This window comes from Lithobates pipiens, unplaced genomic scaffold (genome assembly GCF_037356315.1).
Source record: "Lithobates pipiens isolate NorthernLeopardFrog02 unplaced genomic scaffold, aLitPip1_a1.2 Scaffold_10, whole genome shotgun sequence".
Lineage (NCBI taxonomy): Eukaryota > Metazoa > Chordata > Amphibia > Anura > Ranidae > Lithobates > Lithobates pipiens.
This window is the reverse complement of record NW_027507686.1, coordinates 29,453,854-29,473,276: the sequence shown is the minus strand read 5'-3', so window position 1 is coordinate 29,473,276 and position 19,423 is coordinate 29,453,854. Positions and strand designations below refer to the sequence as shown.

Sequence of the window (19,423 nt, the reverse complement as noted above, 5' to 3'; positions counted from 1 at the left end):
AGGGGACGTCCCCCCCTCCCGCCGCTGTTACCGGTGCTCCCGCTCGATCTGGAGCACCGATTCAACATCCGATGCCTCCGGCTGCTGGGGAGGAACTGTAACGAAGCCGTAATCAGCTTTGTTCCAGTATCCTCATAGTAAACACGGAAGCGACGTCATGACGTCACTTCCCGTTTACTCGGCTGCCAATGGCTCCGGTTTAAAAAAAAATATACAGTATTCAGAATCGCCGTTTTCGGTGATCTGAATACATTGAAGTGTAAAGGAGGGATGGGGGGTCTTTTAGACCCACCATCCCTCCATAAAGAGTCCCTGTCACCACCTATTACTGTCAAAAGGGATGTTTACATTCCTTGTGACAGCAATAAAAGTGATCAAATTATTTTTATTTATTTTTTTTAAAAACAATTTATTCATTTAAAAAATAAAAAAAATTTAAAGCGCCCGCCGTCCCCGCGAGCTTGCGAAGCAAAGAAAACGCATACGGAAGTCGCACCCGCATATGTAAACGGTGTTCAAATCACACATGTGAGGTATCGCCGCGATCGTCAGAGCGAGAGCAATAATTCTAGCACTAGACCTCCTCTGTAACGCTAACCTGGTAACTGTAAAAAAAATGTAAAGCGTCGCCTATTGAGATTTTTAGGTACCATACTTTGTCGTCAATCCACGAGTGCGTGCAATTATAAAGTGTAACATGTTTGGTATCTATTTACTCGGCGTAACATTATATTTCACATTATGCAAAAAAATTGGGCTAATTTTATGGTTTAGTTTTTTTAATACATGAAAGTGTCCCCTTCCCCAAAAAGTTGCGTTTAAAACAGCGCTGCGCAAATACCGTGTAAAATAAAATATTGCAACAATCGCCGTTTTATTCTCTAGAGTCTCTGCTAAAAAAATATATATAATGTTTGGGGGTTCCAAGTAATTTTCTAGCAAAAAATATGGATTTTAACTTGTAAACACCAAATGCCAAAAATAGGCTTAGTCATGAAAGGGTTAAAGCTCTGCGTGATGTTTTGGTGCTATATAAATCCTGTATGATAATAATTAGACACGTGCAATTCGCTCTGAATTTGTTTCTTCAACGAATTTTGACAAATTCGTTAATTCCAAATTTCTAAAATTCTAAATTTCTGAAATTTGAAAATTAGAAATCGGAAATTCGAAATTTCGGAAATTCTAAAACTCAAATATTCAAAATTTCTGAAATTTAAAAATTCTAAAATGTGAAAATCCGAGAATAAGAATGAAAATCTGAGAATTCAAAAGACTGAAAATCTGAAAACCCCAAAATCTGAAATAACTGATAATAAATATTACATTATAGGTATTGGAATTTCCTTTCAAATTTGGCTGCTAGTGAATGTAACGAATACGAATTTATCCAAAGTTACAAATTATCTTAATTAACGAATGCCGTATCTAAACGAATGGAACGTAACAATCTAATAATAAATAATAATACCTTTTTATTATTATTTATTATTAATTTGTTCCATTCCATTTGTTTAGATGCGGCATTCGTTAATTAAGATAATTCGTAACTTCAGATAAATTTGTATTTGTGAAAGTAAACAGCCAAAATTTCAAAGGAAATTCCAATACCTATAATTTAAAAGTTACTATTTTGAAATTTTACTGATTTTCTCTCTTTTTTTCAGATTTTCGAATTTCGAAAATTCGGAATTCAGAAATGTGAAAATGTGAAAATCCAAATTTTCAGTTTTCCGAAAAAGGGAAAAAAAAAAAAAAAAGAAGAATGAAACGAAAACGAACACATTTTTTGTCAGTGCACATGTCTAATAATAATGGGTAGCCATGTAGAATGTATTTAGCTGAAGTTATGGGTGCGAGTCTTTTGGTGCAAATTTCTGCACATCTGCAGCTTAAAAATGTTAGTAGTTAAATTTTCTTTAGTCCTGTCAGTTTGGATGTAAGCTTGTTATAGTGTAATTCTTCCTTTCTGAACGTTACAACCATATATAAGGTGTACCATGAAACATAGTACCATTCCACAGCCCCCCACCCCTTTAACTGGATTGCAGTGTTACTCTCCCCACAGCATTTTTTTTTTTTTTAGTTTGGCAGGGCTGTGCGTGGTTAAGCATGCACAGCGGCAGATAGACCCATAGTTCTCATTCGAGCACCTGTGTGGTGATGTCACCGCAGTTGAAGTTCACTGATTACTTCCTCCAGCTCCATAACCAGAGGTACACACCTCTGGTTATGGAGGAAAGGTCTGCAAGAGCCAAGAGCCAAGTATCTGCAATAAATTGATCCCCAATGCAATACTTTGTAGGCTCCAGTGCAAAAAAATAAATAAATGTGCATGCTTTCTTTTTTAAAAATAGGTTCATCGATTTATTTTTTTAAAAGGCTCAAAAATAGTTCTAGAGATGCTCGGATCAACTGAGATCTTGGCTTTTCCTTCACCGTTCCTTTTGGTTCTTAGATTTAACCATTACAATGTGGTTTGGTGTTTATAGTAGGGATGCACCGAAATTTCGGCCGCTGAAACATATCGGCCGAAAATGGCCCTTTCGGCAAAAAGCCGAAAGAGAATTTCCGCCGATACTGGTGCCGAAAATGGGGCGGGGCTTGGCCCCGCCCCCGGTGCCGCCCATCACAGGGGTGTCATTCTGTCTTTAGCTCTCCTCCTCACCCATGCTGCAGTCAGCCTGTGGGGTCTCGCTCTAAAGTCCCCCTCTCCACAGCGGTGGCTGCATATGTCTCCTCAGCCGATGTGTAAATCGGCTGTGCAGGAGCTGGGCACGCTGTTTACTGTGAAAGTGAAACTAAAGGAGAGGCATCTAGCAGTGTGTGCTGTGCTCTCTGCCTCCCCCTAGAGTACAGTACCCAGCATGGAGATTAATGTACAGAGCTGCAGCTGCCAATTTTAAATGTGTGTGTGTGTTTATATATATATGTGTGCGTGTGTGTGATATGTGTGCATGTTTATATGTGTGTGTGTGTGTTTATGTGTGTGTGTGTGTTTATGTGTGTGTGTGTTTATGTGTGTGTGTGTGTGTGTGTGTGTGATATGTGGGCATGTTTATATGTATGTGTGTTAAGTGTATATGTTTCTATGTGTGTGTGCACGCATGTATGCGTTCTATGTGTGTGTGCACGCATGTATGCGTTCTATGTGTGTGTGCACGCATGTATGCGTTCTATGTGTGTGTGCACGCATGTATGCGTTCTATGTGTGTGTGCACGCATGTATGCATTCTATGTGTGTGTGCGCGTTTTTATATGTGTATGTTTATATGCACTGGTGAGGCGCAGGCAGGCTACATGGCGGGCACTGGTAGGCTGCTGGGCACAGTGAGGCTGCATTGATCTCCTGTAGCATGTCCGCAATCCTGTACCATGCCTGCAGTCTCTGACCAGCTCCTGCAGCATGCCTGCAGTCTCTGGCCATCTCCTGTAGCATGCCCACAGTCTCTGACCAGCTCCTGTAGCATGCCCGCAGTCTCTGGCCATCTCCTGTAGCATGCCCGCAGTCTCTGGCCATCTCCTGTAGCATGCCCGCAGTCTCTGGCCATCTCCTGTAGCATGTCCCCAGTCTCTGACCATCTCCTGTAGCATGTCCCCAGTCTCTGACCATCTCCTGTAGCATGTCCCCAGTCTCTGACCATCTCCTGTATAAAAATATTTTTTTTAAATAGTCAATTTCGGTATCGGTATCTGTTTTGGTTTTCGGGATCAAGGAAGATTTATTTTCGGTATCGGTTTCGGCACCAAAAAACCCATTCGGTGCATCCCTAGTTTATAGGGTAATTTTTCTGCTAGAAGGTAACATTTCCAACAAGTCTCAGACCTCTTGTAGGCTTAAGCATGTTTTTCCACTATCACTGGCCACCTGGTATTGTTATTCAAATAAGTGCCGGTTCACACAGGGGCGACTTGTCAGGCGACTTAGCAGCCTGACAAGTCGCGCTCCATTTTGTACTATGGAACCGTTCTAATAGGAGCGACTCAAGTAGAAAAAGGTTCCTGTACTATTTTTGGGGCGGCTTCAGGTGACTTGCATTGACTTCTATACAGAAGTCGTTTTGCAAGTCGCTGCTGAAGTCGTGTGCAGGTAGCGTCTGTGAGTCGTGCTGCAAGTGTCGCCCCTGTGTGAACCGGCACTTATAGTTAGTCCTCAGTAGTTTTCCAGCTGATAATAAAGCAGGGCTCGACAAAACCCGGGCGCCAGGTCGCATTGGCGACTAGAATTAGCGACTGGCGCCTGGGGCAGCACAGCTGGGGGTATCCTGTCTCCGTCGACCCCCCCAGCGTGATTGCGTCGGGCCGCGCCGCCGCCGGCCGGTAATTGAGCCCCCGGCTTTGAGGCCTTCTGTGATGCTAGCTATTCCCTTGTATGTATGTATGTATGTATGTATGTATGTATGTATTAGAGGTCGACCGATATGGGTATTTCTCTGGCCGATGCCGATGCCGATATTTAGAAATCATGGCGGCCGATAGCCGATATATGATGCCGATTTTTTTGGGCCGATATGTTAGGCCGATTTTATTTTATTTATTTATTTATTTTTAATCCCCCTTGATCTAACACACCTTTCCCACTGTGGCGTTTTAAGGCGCTTTTGGGCTAAAAATAGCGCCTGTAAAGTGCCTGTAAAATGGCTCCCCTGCAGTCTGTGTGAAAGACAGAGTGCTTTCACACTGAGGCGATGCGCTGGCAGGATCTTAAAAAAAAGTCCTGCAAGCAGCACGTTTGGAGTGGAGTGGTGTATACCGCTCCTCCACCACTCCTGCCCATTGATATGAATGGGCACCACTGCCGAAGCGCATGCAATGCGATTTGGCAGCAGTGCTTCATGGGCGCATTTAACCTCTTCCTTGGCCGCTAGCTGGGTTATATGTGCCCCACTAGCAGCCAAATAGCACCGCTAAAATGATGGTAAAGAGCCGCTAAAACTTGCGTTTTACCATCAACGCATGCCCGCTCCAGTGTGAAAGCAGCCTTCATAAGTGATACAGAAAATTTCTTACACTTAAACATTTATTAAACAAAACAAACCTCCAATCAGTTTACTTGTATGTATGATTTAGATAAAAAAAAAATATATATATATATATATATATATATATATATATATTAAATAAAAACAGGTAGTCAAAACTTTTGGACAAAAAAAAAAAAAATGGGCTAACTTTACTGTTTTTATTTTATTTTTATTTTTTAAATGCTGTATTTTTTTCCCAAAAAAATGCATTTGAAAGACCTCTGTGCAAATGCCGTGTGACATAAAAATGTTGCAACAACCGCTATTTTAATCCCTAGGATCTCTGCTAAAAAAATATATATAATTTTTGGGGGGGGTCTAAGTGATTTTCTGGCAGAAAATACAGGATTTTTACTTGTAAGCAACAAGTGTCAGAAAAGATTTAGTCTTTAAATGGTTAAACTGAGAACTTCTACACACAGAGATGACTTCATTCAAGTGTAAACATTGTATCTTTTTGTTCTTTTCTTGGCAGTCTGCCCAGAGAGGAGTAAAGGGTTGCTATGACGACTCAGTCAACTTAGACTGACTTCTATACAGAAGTCATTTCAAAGTCCCGCTGTAGTTCTAAATCGGCTTTTTATCAGCACAAATCGGCCGATGCCGATTATTTAAAAAACGGCAAATATCGGCCGATATATCGGTCGACCTCTAGTATGTATGTATGTGTATATATATATATATATATATATATATATATATATATATATATATATATATATATACACACACACTTTTTTTTTCTTTTTTATTCTAACACCCTAGAGAGTAAAATGGTGGTCATTGCAATAATGTCTGTCACACCATATTTGCACAGCGTACTTACAAGCGCACTTTTTTGGGGGAAAAAAAAATGTATTTAATAAAAAAAAATAAGACAACAGTAAAGTTAGCCCAATTTTTTTTTATATTGTGAAAGATAATGTTACGCCGAGTAAATTGATACCCAACAGGTCATGCTTCAAAATTGCGCCCGCTCATGGAATGGCGACAAACTTTTACCCTTTAAAATCTCCATAGGCGACGTTTAAAAAATTCTACAGGTTGCACGTTTTGAGTTACAGAGAAGGTCTAGGGCTAGAATTATTGCTCTTACTCTACCGATCGCAGCGATACCTCACATGTGTGGTTTGAACATTGCTTTCATATATGTGTTCGCTTCTGCACGCAAGCTTGGCGGGACAGGGCGCATTTAAATTTTTTTTTTTTTTTTCTTATTTTAACTTTTATTTTATTTTTTTTTTCACTGTTCTTTTAAAAAAAAAATGTGTGTCACTTGTATTCCTATTACAAGGAATGTAAAAATCCTTTGTAATAGAAAAAAGCATGACAGGTCCTCTTATATATGAGATCTGGGGTCAGAGAGACCTCACATCTCATATTTACACTAAAATGCAATTTAAAATAAAATCGTCATTTGAAAAAAATAAAATAAATAAAATGTCCCTCTAATAGCTATGGGCAATGACTTGGAGACAGGTGGGGGGCTGGGGGCTATCTTCCCCTCACTCGTCTCCATGTCAGGCCAGGGACAGGTCCAGATCGCCGTCACGGACTTGGCTCCTAACTTTTTTAGCTGGCTCCTAGATTCCAAGCAAATTTGTCAACCCCTGTAATAGACACCTCTCAACATATTGCTAACACCAACACCTGTGACAGGTCATAATTAAAGCTATTTTTTTATCAACACACACACACACACACACGAGGAGAGATATCTTATGCATAAACATGTTGAATATATAGTGGATAAAAGCATCAACAAAAGTACACAAAAAGGTGAAACGCGTCAACACACAGGTAGGAGATGTGACTTCTTTAAAATTAACAACTGAGTGGATGATATCAGAGTTCAGCACGTTATTTTTTGGAACATAAATCATCATTTACACTATCACATATATACAGCTGGCAGAAATTGAGAAATTTTGGCATTTATATTAAAAATATGACTAATCTTGGCAAAAAAAATATTTTATTCAAGGATAGTGATCACATGAATCCATTTATTAGCACATAGTTTTTTTGGCTCCTTTTAAATAATAATGATAACAGAAATCACCCAAATGGCCCTGATCAAAAGTTTACATACCCTGGAATGTTTGGCCTGGGTACAGACACAGAAGGTGGCACACACAGGTTAAAATGTCTGGTAAAGGTTAATGTACCACATTTGTGGCTTTTTAAATCACAATTAGTGTAATGAAACTTTACAAAGATGGAAAGGGGTATAAAAAGATAGCCAAAGCCTTGAATATGCCAGTCAGTACTGTTCAATCATTTAATAAGAAGTGGAAAATTTGGGGATCTCGATACCAAGCCACGGTCAGGTAGATCAAGGAAGATGTCAGTCACAACTGCCACAGGAACTGTTCGGGATACAAAGAAAAACTCCACAGGTAACCTCAGGAGAAATACAGGCTGCTCTGGAAAAAGACGGTGTGGTTGTTTTTAAGGAGCACAATACGATGATACTTGAACAAAAAAGAGCTGCATGGTCAAGTTGCCAGAAAGAAGCCTTTACTGTACAAGTTGCACAGAAAAGCCTGGTTACAATATACCCAACACCACCATGACGTGCCTCATTGGGCTTTTTTGTGGCATTGGCACAGTAAAGGCTTCCTTCTGGCACTCGAACATGCAACTCCTTTTTGTTCAAGTATCGTTGAATTGTCCTCCTTAAAAACAACCACACCCTCTTTTTGGAGAGCGCCTGTATTTATCCTGAGGTTACCTGTGGGGTTTTCTTTGCATCCTGGAAAATTCTTCTGCCAGTTGTGGTTGAAATCTTTCTTGGTCTACCTGACCTTGGCTTGGTATCAAAAGAGGCACTAATGTTTCACTTCTTAATTAACCACTTGCTTACTGGGCACTTAAACCCCCCTCCTGCCCAGACCAATTTTCTACTTTCAGCGCTGATGCACTTTGAATGACAATTGCGCAGGCATACAACACTGTACCCAAATGAAATTTTTATCATTTTTTTTCCCACAAATAGAGCTTTCTTTTGGTGGTATTTAATTACAGCTGGGAGTTTTATTTTTTGCTAAACAAACAAAAAAAGATGCAAAATAAATAAATAAATAAATAAAAAATCATGTTTAACCACTTGCTTACTGGGCACTTAAACCCCCCTCAGTCCCAGACCAATTTTCAGCTTTCAGCGCTGATGCACTTTGAGTGACAATTACGCGGTCATACAACACTGTACCCAAATGAAATTTTTATCATTTTTTTCCCACAAATAGAGCTTTCTTTTGGTGGTATTTAGTTACAGCTCGGAGTTTTATTTTTTGCTAAACAAACAAAAAAAGATGCAAAAAAAAAAAAAATCATGTTTTAATAGTTTGTTATAAAATTTTGCAAACGGGTCATTTTTCTCCTTCATTGAAGTGCGCTGATTAGGCGGCACTGATAGGCTGCATTGGTGGGCACTGATGGGCTGCATTGGTGGGCACTGATGGGCTGCATTGGTGGGCACTGATGGGCACTGATAGGCATAGTTAAGGCGGCACTAATAGGCACAGATAAGGCGGCACCGATGGGCACAGATAAGGCGGCACTGATGGGCAAAGATGGGCACAGATAAGATGGCACGGATGGGTGGCACGGATAAGTGGCACGGATGGGTGGCACAGATGGGCACTGATAGGTACCACAGATAGATGGGACTGATGGGCACTGATAGGTGGCACTGATAGGTGGCTCTGATAGGTGGCACTGCTGGGCACTGATGGGCGGCACTGCTGGGCACTGATGGGCGGCACTGGGGTGCAGCACCTTTGAGGCAGATTTTGGGTGGCACTGTGGGTGGCACTGTGGGCACTGCTGGGTGGCACTGTGGGCACTATGGGTGGCACTGACAGGGGGGCACTTACTTTATTTCAGGATGGCACTGCGGGTGGCAGGTGGGCACTGGCAGGGGGCAGGTGTCCGCTTGAATTGCTGGCCATGATCGGGACTGATGTCCCGAACACGGCCGCCGGCGATCGGCTTTTTTTTTTCTCCTCGCGCTGTCAGCGCGAGGAGGAATACTAGCCGATTACCGGCTCCGTTTTATCACATGATCAGCTGTCATTGGCTGACAGCTGATCACGTGATAAGGGGTCGGGATCGACCCCTTACACGGATCGGTGATCAGGCGAGTCTCACGGACTCGCCGATCACAGAGCGCGCCGCGCGCGCCCCTCAGGGGGCGCGCAGGCCGCTCGTAACCGGGACTACGTCAATAGACGTAGTCCCGGCAATCTAGGTCCGCGCTAATGCCGTCATTCGGCAATAGCGCGGATCCCAAGTGGTTAATAGTTTGTTATAAAATTTTGCAAACAGGTCATTTTTCTCCTTCATTGAAGTGCGCTGATGAGGCGCACTGATAGGCTGCACTGATAGGCATAGTTAAGGCGGTACTAATAGGCACAGATAGGCACATATAAGGCAGTACTGATGGGCACAGATAAGGCGGCACTGATGGGCAAAGATAAGATGGCACGGATGGGTGGCACTAAGGGGCACTGATAGGTACCACTGATGGGCACTGATAGGTGGCTCTGATAGGTGGCACTGCTGGGCGGCACTGATAGGCATTGGTAGATGACACTGATGGGCACGGATATGTGGCACTGGGGTGCAGCACCGTTGTTGAGGCATATTGTGGGTGGCACTGTGGGCACTGATAGGTGGCACTGTGGGCACTGCTGGGTGGCACTGTGGGCACTGCTGGGTGGCACTTACGGGGGGCACTTATTTATTCCTGAGGGTGGCAGGTGGGCACTGGTAAGCTGGCCGTGATCGGGACTGATGTCCCGATCACGGCCGCCGGTGATCAGCTCTTTTTTTTTCTCCTCGCGCTGTCAGCGCAAGGAGGAATAATAGCCGATTACCGGCTCCATTGTATCACATGATCAGCTGTCATTGGCTGACAGCTGATCACGTGGTAAGGGGTCGGGATCAACCCCTTGCTCGGATCCGTGATCAGGCAAGTCTCATAGACTCAGGGGGCACGCAGGCCGCTCGTTCATGGAATGACGTCAATAGATGTGGTCCCGGCAAAGGAGGTCCGCGCTGTAGCCGTCATTTGGCTATAGCGCGGATCTCTTGTGGTTAAACAGTACTGAGTGGCATATTCAAGGCTTTGGGTATCTTTTTATGTCCTTTTCCATTACTTTATTACACAGGTCTTTTGACTGTTCTTTTCTACCTCCTCATGGCTTAGTATCTAGCCTGCTTAGGGCACCCAAGTGAGAGCCAACAAACTCATTGACTACCGTGTATACTCGAGTATAGGCCGACCCGAATATAAGCCGAGGCCCCCAATTTACCCCCAAAAAAACTGGCAAACTTATTGACTCGTGTATAAGCCGAGGGTGAGACATGCCTGTCCATCCCTGTGTGTGTGTCCGTCCATCCCTGTGTGTCCGTCCATCCCTGTGTGTCCGTCCATCCCTGTGTGTCTGTCCATCCCTGTGTGTGTGTCCGTCCATCCCTGTGTGTGTGTCCGTCCATCCCTGTGTGTGTGTCCGTCCATCCCTGTGTGTCCGTCCATCCATCCATCCCTGTGTGTGTGTGTGTCCATCCATCCATCCCTGTGTGTGTGTGTCTCCATCCATCCATCCATCCCTGTGTGTGTGTGTCTCCATCCATCCATCCCTGTGTGTGTGTATCCATCCATCCCTGTGTGTGTGTGTCCGTGTGTGTGTGTGTGTGTGTGTGTGTGTGTGTGTGTGTGTGTGTGTCCAGCCTACCTGTGTCCCGAGCCTGTGTCCCGTGCCTTGCCTCCTTGCCTCTGTCCCGTGCCGTGCCTTGCCTCCGTCCCGTGTCGTGCCTTGCCTCCGTCCCGTCCCTTGCCTTGCCTCCGTCCCGTGCCTTGCCAGGATCGCCGCTCTTCGTCGGCGCCTCGGCGGACATTCTACCATTCAAACGCCGCGCCTCCGCCTGTGATAGGCGGAACACTGAATTTCCCAGCAGCCTGTGTTCCGCCTATCACGGACATCGTCTCATCCTCGTCCGTAGTACGAGGATGAGACGATGTCCGTGATAGGCGGAACACAGGCTGCTGGGAAATTCAGTGTTCCGCCTATCACAGGCGAAGGCGGAGGCGGAGGCGCGGCGTTTGAATGGTAGAATGTCCGCTGTCTGTCTGCTCGACACGCTGATCGAGCAGGCAGACAGCGATGACTCGAGTATAAGCCGAGGGGGGCACTTTCAGCCTCAAAAAAGAGGCTGAAAATCTCGGCTTATACTCGAGTATATACGGTATTTCTACACAGACATTAATTGTGATGTAAAAAGCCACAAATGTGAGAAATTAACCATTAATTGCCATTTTAACCTGTGTATGCCACCTTCTGTGTCTGTACCAATGCCAAACATTCCAGGGTATGTAAACTTTTTATAAGGGCCATTTGGGTGATTGCTGTTATTATTATGATTTAAAAAGGATCCTAAAAACGATGTGATAATAAATGGCTTCATGTGATCACTATCCTTAAAGTGTAAGTAATCCCCCCCTATCGTTTTCAGCCAAGGAAACTGCCCTCTTTGCCTCGGTTTAATCTACAACTGCCATGATGCTGCACATGTGATCAGTTATGACGCCAGCCATTGGATGCTTTGAGAGTTTGGTTGAGAGCACAACCAATGGGAGTCCTGGAAATGAAACCATTTTATGGATGGGTTTACTTCCGCTTTAAATAAAAGATAGCTTTTTGGCATGATCAGGCATATTTTCAATATTAAATGACAAACTTCCTGCCAGGGTATGCAAACGTTTGAGCTCAAATGTACATAAAATACTATACAGTGAGGTAAATAACACACAGATATCAGGTAATTGAGGGCAAACAGCCAGAGCTCAAGTGGAAAAAATAATTTAATCCTGCTGCAGAGATACTTAAAAACAGGTTCTTCCAGGTCTATGTTCTGTATTGGTAATAGGGAAACCCTTTTATTTTTTCAATGACTAGTATTAGTATTGTGCAATTCACATATTCCTATTACAGATCTGTGTTTTTCTTTTATCTACATTTTTTGTTACCCAAATCATTTACATATTAGTATATAATACGTTTTTGCACTAATTTGTCTCTCAGCACTAAATTGTAGTGCATTAATCCCATTAAAAATTCCCCTTAAGCAAGAAAAAAATAAAAAAATAAAAAAAGAATGGGGTGTGGGGTAATAATCTCTATATACGGGGATGTATAAAAAAAAAAAAACGGTAGGCTCCTTGCGTATCTTGCCCATACGGACCTCCAGGATAGTTTTGATTGGTGAAATTCAACTTCCAAACGGGTCAACTACTGCTGATGCTCTGACTATTAACCAGACCTTTTCAGATTTCTACAGTAAATTATACGACATCACATCTATCCCCTCAGAACATGCCTTCCTAGGTTTCTTTGAATCACTTGACTTCCCAACACTTAGTACCCTTCAGCAGCTTTCCATAGATAAACCTATTACAATGGAGGAGGTAGCCACGGCCATACGTTTATTACCGACCAATAAAACTCCAGGTCTTGATGGACTCCCATCAGAGTGGTACCAGACACACATGGAAGGACTGGCTCCTAAGCTCCTTAAGACATTCCAGGACTCTCTAACGCTGGGGATACTTCTGGACTCTTTAAACGAAGTACTTATAGTGGTTATACCTAAACCTGGCAAAGACAAGCTGCAGTGTGGGTCCTACCATCCCATATCCCAAAGATTCTCACCCATAGACTTCAGATGGTCATGCTGTCCCTCATACCTCCTGATCAATCCGGTTTTATGCCTGGCAGGAGCACTTTTGACAATATTCGTAGACTGTATCTGCATATCCATGGTACAACACGCGCAAAACAGGGTGGATTGGTCCTATCCTTAGATGTGTTAAAAGCCTTTGACACTGTGAGCTGGCCCTTCCTTTGAGAAGCTGTGGCACGAGTGGGTATTGGTCCACGCTTTATTCAGGGGGCCCGTTTATTATACACAGACCCAAAGGCCAGGGTCCGCACCAACAGGGACATCTCTGAACCATTTTCCTTGAAGAAGGGTACCAGGCAAGGGTGCCCTCTCTCCACTCTTGTTCACACTGACCATAGAGCCGCTGGCCCTGGCGGTGCGACAGACGTCAGTGATAGGGGCCATCCGCTCTCGTCCACTGGAGGAGAAGATCTTCCTCTACGCGGACAATGCCTTATATATTTGGACAGTAGAGAGAGCTCATTTCATAAATTGCTGTGTGTTGTGGAGGAGATCGGTGCAGATCGGTGCAGCTTCAGGTCTACAGGTAGGTTGGGAAAAATCTCAGGTCTGTCTTATAGGCCCCCCTCTCCTTATGATTATCTACAAAGGTTGCATATTCAATTGACATCCTCCTTTAAATATATAGGTATTCAAATACATGCTGACATCTCTAAATACGAAGAACTTACTCCTATAGTAAAGCAAATGATAGATAGATCATCATAGATAGATCACCACTGCCCCTTAACCTAATTGGTCGCATAAACATATTCAAAACTATTTCTCTACCAAAATTTGTCAACTGTTTTCCAGCTGCCCCAGTCTTTTCACTAAAAAGTTTTTGGAGAAAATAAGACTCCACTGTCTCCTCCTTTGTCTGGAATGGCCGCCAACCTCGTATAGCCAGGTCCTCCTCACAGGCGGCAAAGACCATGGGCGGCCTGGCTTGCCCAAACTTAAGAATTATTTCCTTGCTTCCCAACTTACCTATGTCCTATGTTACATTCTGACCCACTGACTCCTGCTACGGCACTTTTATAGACCCTCTTTGAACCTCCTACCTCTCTACGGGATGAACTCCACAGATCAAAGAGATTGGGTGGTTCCAGATTCTCCCGTTGAGGTTAGCTTTACAGCCAGGAGGGAGGGGTGGAAACCTGACACAGTCTTCTATGGGTATATTGCCACAGACTCCTCTGTGGCGGGACCCCAACCTCCCTGAGCTCTTCGGTCACCTGGACTCGACATGGTGGAGTCGATTTGGTATTACACCCCTAACCCACATAGTTGAAGAGAATACCTTACTATCCTTTGATGTACTCAGACTTAAATATGGATAATAAATTCTTTTTCAAATATCTCTTACTCAGACATGCCATTAAGGCACAGTTTGGATCTTTGACCATTGAGCTCACAGAATTGTCTATTGAAGATCTCCTGTCGTTCCTGGAAATCGCCATACTGGTGATGACCTTCTATGGTCGCCTCCAGCTGGTGGGAGCTGATCCTTTCCAGAACGCTCATCGCAAATGGCTATTGTCTATGCCTGAGCTTTCTGAAGAGGACTGGGAAGAAGCATCTGAGATATGTTTTCAGGACATAATTAGCACTACAATTTAAGTTTATACACCACCTGCACTATACCCCAGCTAGGCTGGTCCGGGGAAGGATATTGCATGTGTTAGATGTGATGTGATTTTCTGCTGACTTTTTCCACATGTTCTGGACCTGTCCCGAACGTTCAACCTTCTGGAAGGAATCGTTTGCTTTCTTTGACCACAAACTTAATCTACCGATACCTCACATTCCGCAGGTGGGACTTTTGGGAATACTCAACGACCATGTCCACCGTACCCACGCCAGGACTTTGCTACGTATACTATTATTTTATGCACGTAAAACCCATCCTATTGCACTGGAAGGATGCGGTCCCCCTTTCAGCCCACGCCTTCTTCCGCATTGTTCATGGGGTCCTTCCCAAATTCAAATTGATATACAAGAGTAGGACATGCCCTAAGAAATTCACCAAAATCTGGCAACCATGGCTTGATGTCTCGGAGGATTTCTGGGGGGATGTCCTTTCATCACAGCTTTCCCAGTAGGCCCCATACTTATGTACTCTAATATTTTTCAGCAAGATTGCAAAAATTGATAATCACAGATTGCCTTATATGAAACATCCAAAGCATGGGGGAGGGGGGAATCCTAGACCTCTACCGTCCTTATGGGGGTCGCATGCGTTGCAGGTTTGAATGAGTGCAAGTATGAAGGTCTGAATCTGTGTTGTTGGGGTATTTGTTTCTTGATCCACTCTCCTTATTATGTGCACTTTACACACACACACATATATATATATATACACACACATATATATATATATATATATATATATATATACACACACACACACACATATATATATATATATATATATACACACACACACACACATATATATATATATATATATATACACACACACACACATATATATATATATATATATATATATACACACACACACACACACACATATATATATATATATATACACATACACACACACACACATATATATATATATATATATACACACACAGGGAGATACGAGTAGAACGGGGTGTGATAAATGACAGGCACATCTCTCAGGTGACTCCCATCCCCCCCATACAGACATGATAATATAATAATAATAGGTCCTGTGGGTTGGGTGGTATGAGGGAGGTGGTGGGAGGAGAGCAGGCCTCAGGCCGGGCCCCTCTCTCACATATCAATCTATAGGGATGGGGTCTGTGGGGCTGAGGCCTGCACTCCCGGCCGAGTCCACGGTGTCTCCTGAGGCGGCAGGCCGCCGGGAGGAGGGGGTGGAGCGCGGGCGGGACTCCGGGGACCGGACGGAAGTGGGAGCTGTAAGTCAGCACAGCCGCCGGCTGCAGTTACCGTGTGGGCTCTGCGAGTTCTCGTGGTGTTTTGATGGGCGATAATGGCGTCCTTCCTCGCGAGAGAATCCAGGCACTCCCCGCACCTCTCCTCGCTGCCGCCGAGCCTGACAGGCACACCGACAAGCGCATGCGCGATGTTGTTTGCCGTGGGAAACGAGGGCGCGCCCTCTGCTGGGAAAGACTGTGCAACTGCACCACCCTCCGCAGTAGAACCGCTGCATCCAGTGCGTTTCCAATGCACGGTGGGCCCTCTGCTGGCTATTTTGGGAAGTGCAACGTTCAGAATGTACCCTACTAGGATTAGTGGCGTTGTACAGCATGGCTCTGCATAAACCCTCGCCACCTGCTGGTTACACTGGGGAAGTGCAACTTGATGGCTAGAATAGGAGAGAGCACGCAGGAGATGCACAGAACGAAGCTGCTCGACTACGCCATCTTCTGAGCAATTTGGAGAAGTGCAGAACCTGGAAATGAAAGGGCAGGATCCTGTGTCTTAGAGACTAATAGTAATAGAGCTGCCATCGGATAGCCGGAATTAGGAAGCGCAACGCTTAGCACAAAACCTCCGTATCAGAGATTTGCAAAGTACAACACCGCCCTCTGCTGGTCAACCTGCCCAGTAGCTGGCGCATTCTAGTATTAGACTGCGCCATCTGCCGGCCACACTTGAGAAGTGCAGGACTCAGAATTTTATTGCAAGATCAACATGTTACAATGCAAAGTGGTGCCACCTGCTGGCTTTATTGGGAAAGTGCAGTCTCCAGAATAGAATTGCAGGAGTACACCTCTACCATCATACACTCTATAAATATAGAGTATAATAAACATTAACCACTTCAGCCCCGGAAGGTTTTAGCCCCTTAAAGTGGATTTCCACGACCCCCCAAAAAAAAAAAAAAAAAAAAAAAAGATTAATGTGCTTAAAAAATAAAAAATAATTTGGGAGAATTTTTTTTTTACTCACCTCTAAATGCCTGTTGCTAGGGGGTCCCTCCTAATCTACCTGCTTCAGTGCCTGGGCTCCGGACGTCACTTCCCTCGGTGCAGGAAGAGAGATCGCCTCTCCCCCCTTCCTCTTGTCAATCATCTGGGACACATAACAGGTCCAAGATAATTGCGTGGCCAGTCACGGCACGCAGCGCGGCTGTGAAGCCACAGACGGGCGCCCACAGTTAAAATGCCAGTGCGGAGGGGGAGACCAGCGGGGCTTCGATCCCCCGCATCGCTGGACCCTGTGATAGGTAAGTGTCCGACTATTAAAAGTCAGCAGCCACAGTATTTGTAGACTTTTTTTTTTTTTAAGCGGAGCACCACTTTAATGACCAGAGCATTTTTTTTTTTTTGCGATACAGCACTGTGTTGCTTTAACTGACAATTGCGCGGTCGTACGATGCTGTACCAAAACAACATTTACGTCCTTTTCCTACCAGACAGAGCTTTCTTTTGGTGTTATTTGATGACCTCTGCGGTTTTTATTTTTTGCTCTATAAACAAAAAAAGAGCAACAATTTTAAAAACAAATTTCTTTTTCACTTTTTGCTATAATACATATCTAAAAAAATCAATATAAAAAAAAAAAAATTTATTCATCAGTTTAGGCCAATATAGTTTCTTCTACATAATTTTGGTTAAAAAAAAATCGCAATAGGCGTATATATTGATTGGTTTGCACAAAAGTTATCGCGTCTACAAACTTTTAGGGATTTAGGGACTTTTTTTTACTGGTAATGGTGGCGATCTGCGTATTTTTTTTTTTTTTCAAATAACTGTTTTATTTGTATAATACATTGCATTACACTTTATGCACATCAATTCAGGATCTGCGATTTTTAGCAGGACTGCGACATTGTGGCACATAAATCTGACTCCAAATGACACTTTTTTGGGGCCCGGAGACATTATTACATTGATCAGTGCTAAAAAAAAAATGCACTGATCAATGTACAAATGACACTGGCAGGGAAGGGGTTAACACTAGGGGGGCGATCAATGGGTTTACTGTACTCTCTCAGCGTGTTCTAACTGTAGCCGATGACAGGAAATAGTAGAGCTCTGTCATGTCACTAGGCAGAACAGGGAAATGCCTTGTTTACATAGGCAGTTTCCTGTCCTGCCTCTCCTCCCTGCGATTGCAGGCCGTCGGTGGACACCAAGTCTGTGGGACCCGCGGCGCTAACTATCCTGATTTTGTGGACTGACATACAGGTACGTCAGTTTTGCGAAGGAGAGCCATTCTGCCAAAGTATATCTGCATGAGCTCAGTCTGACAGAGAAACACACGGCGTTCCTGAAAATACCGGGCTTATGGCAGCTAGCTGCTGCCATTACCCCGGTATTTAGCATCAAAGTACCGACGTACAGGTACTGCAATTTGCGTGAAGTGTTTAAAGTGTAACTAAAGGCAAAACTTTTTATTTTTATTTTTGGATAGCGCATAGAGAGATTATAACTGTCAGTTTTTATTACTGTCTGTGCTCCCGTTAAGGGCATTTACCCTCTCTATTTGTCCTGTTTACCATTATCGTTGAAAGTGAAAGGGGTTGTAAAGGTTCGTTTTTTATTTTCTAAATAGGTTCCTTTAAGCTAGTGCATTGTTGGTTCACTTATCTTTTCCTTCGATTTCCCTTTTAAATGTTTTTTTTCTTTGTTTTCTTTGTCTGAATTTCTCACTTCCTGTTCCTCCTCAGTAAGCTGTTCAGTAAGCTGTTCTGGCTGACTAAACACCGCTCGGATGATGGTGTGAAGTTTACTGAGGAGAAACAGGAAGTGAGATATTCAGACAAAGAAAAAAAAATTTAGAAGGGAAATCGAAGGAAAAGGTAAGTGAACCAACAATGGACTAGCTTAAAGGAACCTATGTAGAAAATAAAAAATGAACCTTTACAACCCCTTGAAAGTAAAGAAAATCCCAATTTTTGGATTGTCCCTAGAAAAGTAATAGAGGGGAAATCTGCTAATGAGGACACTAGTTCTGGTGACCTGGGGGGGTCCCCAAGGGATTCCCTTAATTTGCATGGATTTCCTCTCACTTCCTGTTTGGCTATGGGACAGGAAATGAAGGGAAATCTCTACAATGAGACATCGATGGCGAAAAAAAATCTGACAAGGGTTATAATCTTCCCTTACTCTATCCAAAAAAAAGTAAGACAAACATTTTGCCTATAGTTTGAGTTTATATCCATTTTAAATTATTAAAGCAATTTTTTTTTTTAAAGTGCAAAACCTGTAACCTCCGGCCTTTTCTTCATTCACATTCATGCACAGTTGTAAGAGGCTCCTCTCCTGCTTACTCTGATTGCGCTGCACACTGTGAGCTTCTCGCAATGTGCGTTAGAAGCTGCAGCAAGTCAAATAGAGCCCCCCCTCATTTCCTGGCTGGAGGATGTCCAGCATCATCTGGTGCTTTCCTCCCCAGCCTGACTGCCCCTGGGCTCACCCCGGTAATTCATTGGATTTCAGTACTTTCAATCAAAGAGGTGCAGCATCACATATGGGCGGTCTGCGTACGAATTCAGCTTGCCCAGGAAAGCCCACTCCTTTAGACTGACACCCAACCATCAAGGCATTTTGATATTTGCATAACTCCTCCCTAGAGCCAGCCCACTGCTTGTATCAGTACTGAGATCTCCCACTGAGGAGCACAGAGGCCGGGTGCTGGGATGTTCTCAGGAAGCTATGTACAGCCCCCAGCCAGCCCCTCCCCCCAGCCACGATCTGCCTGCGTTGCAT

At 43.8% G+C, this 19,423-nt stretch overlaps 1 protein-coding gene across 3 annotated transcripts in view; it reads right to left on the bottom strand.

Moving 5' to 3' along the window:
• BANP (BTG3 associated nuclear protein) overlaps positions 1-15,857 on the bottom strand; it is a 587,215-nt gene extending 571,358 nt beyond the window's left edge. For all 3 annotated transcript variants that reach the window (XM_077453360.1, XM_077453364.1, XM_077453362.1), the window contains exon 1: positions 15,693-15,857. The gene's annotated coding sequence lies outside the window, so the exon portion shown is untranslated. The remainder of the gene's footprint in view (positions 1-15,692) is intronic.
• Positions 15,858-19,423: the final 3,566 nt, after the last annotated feature.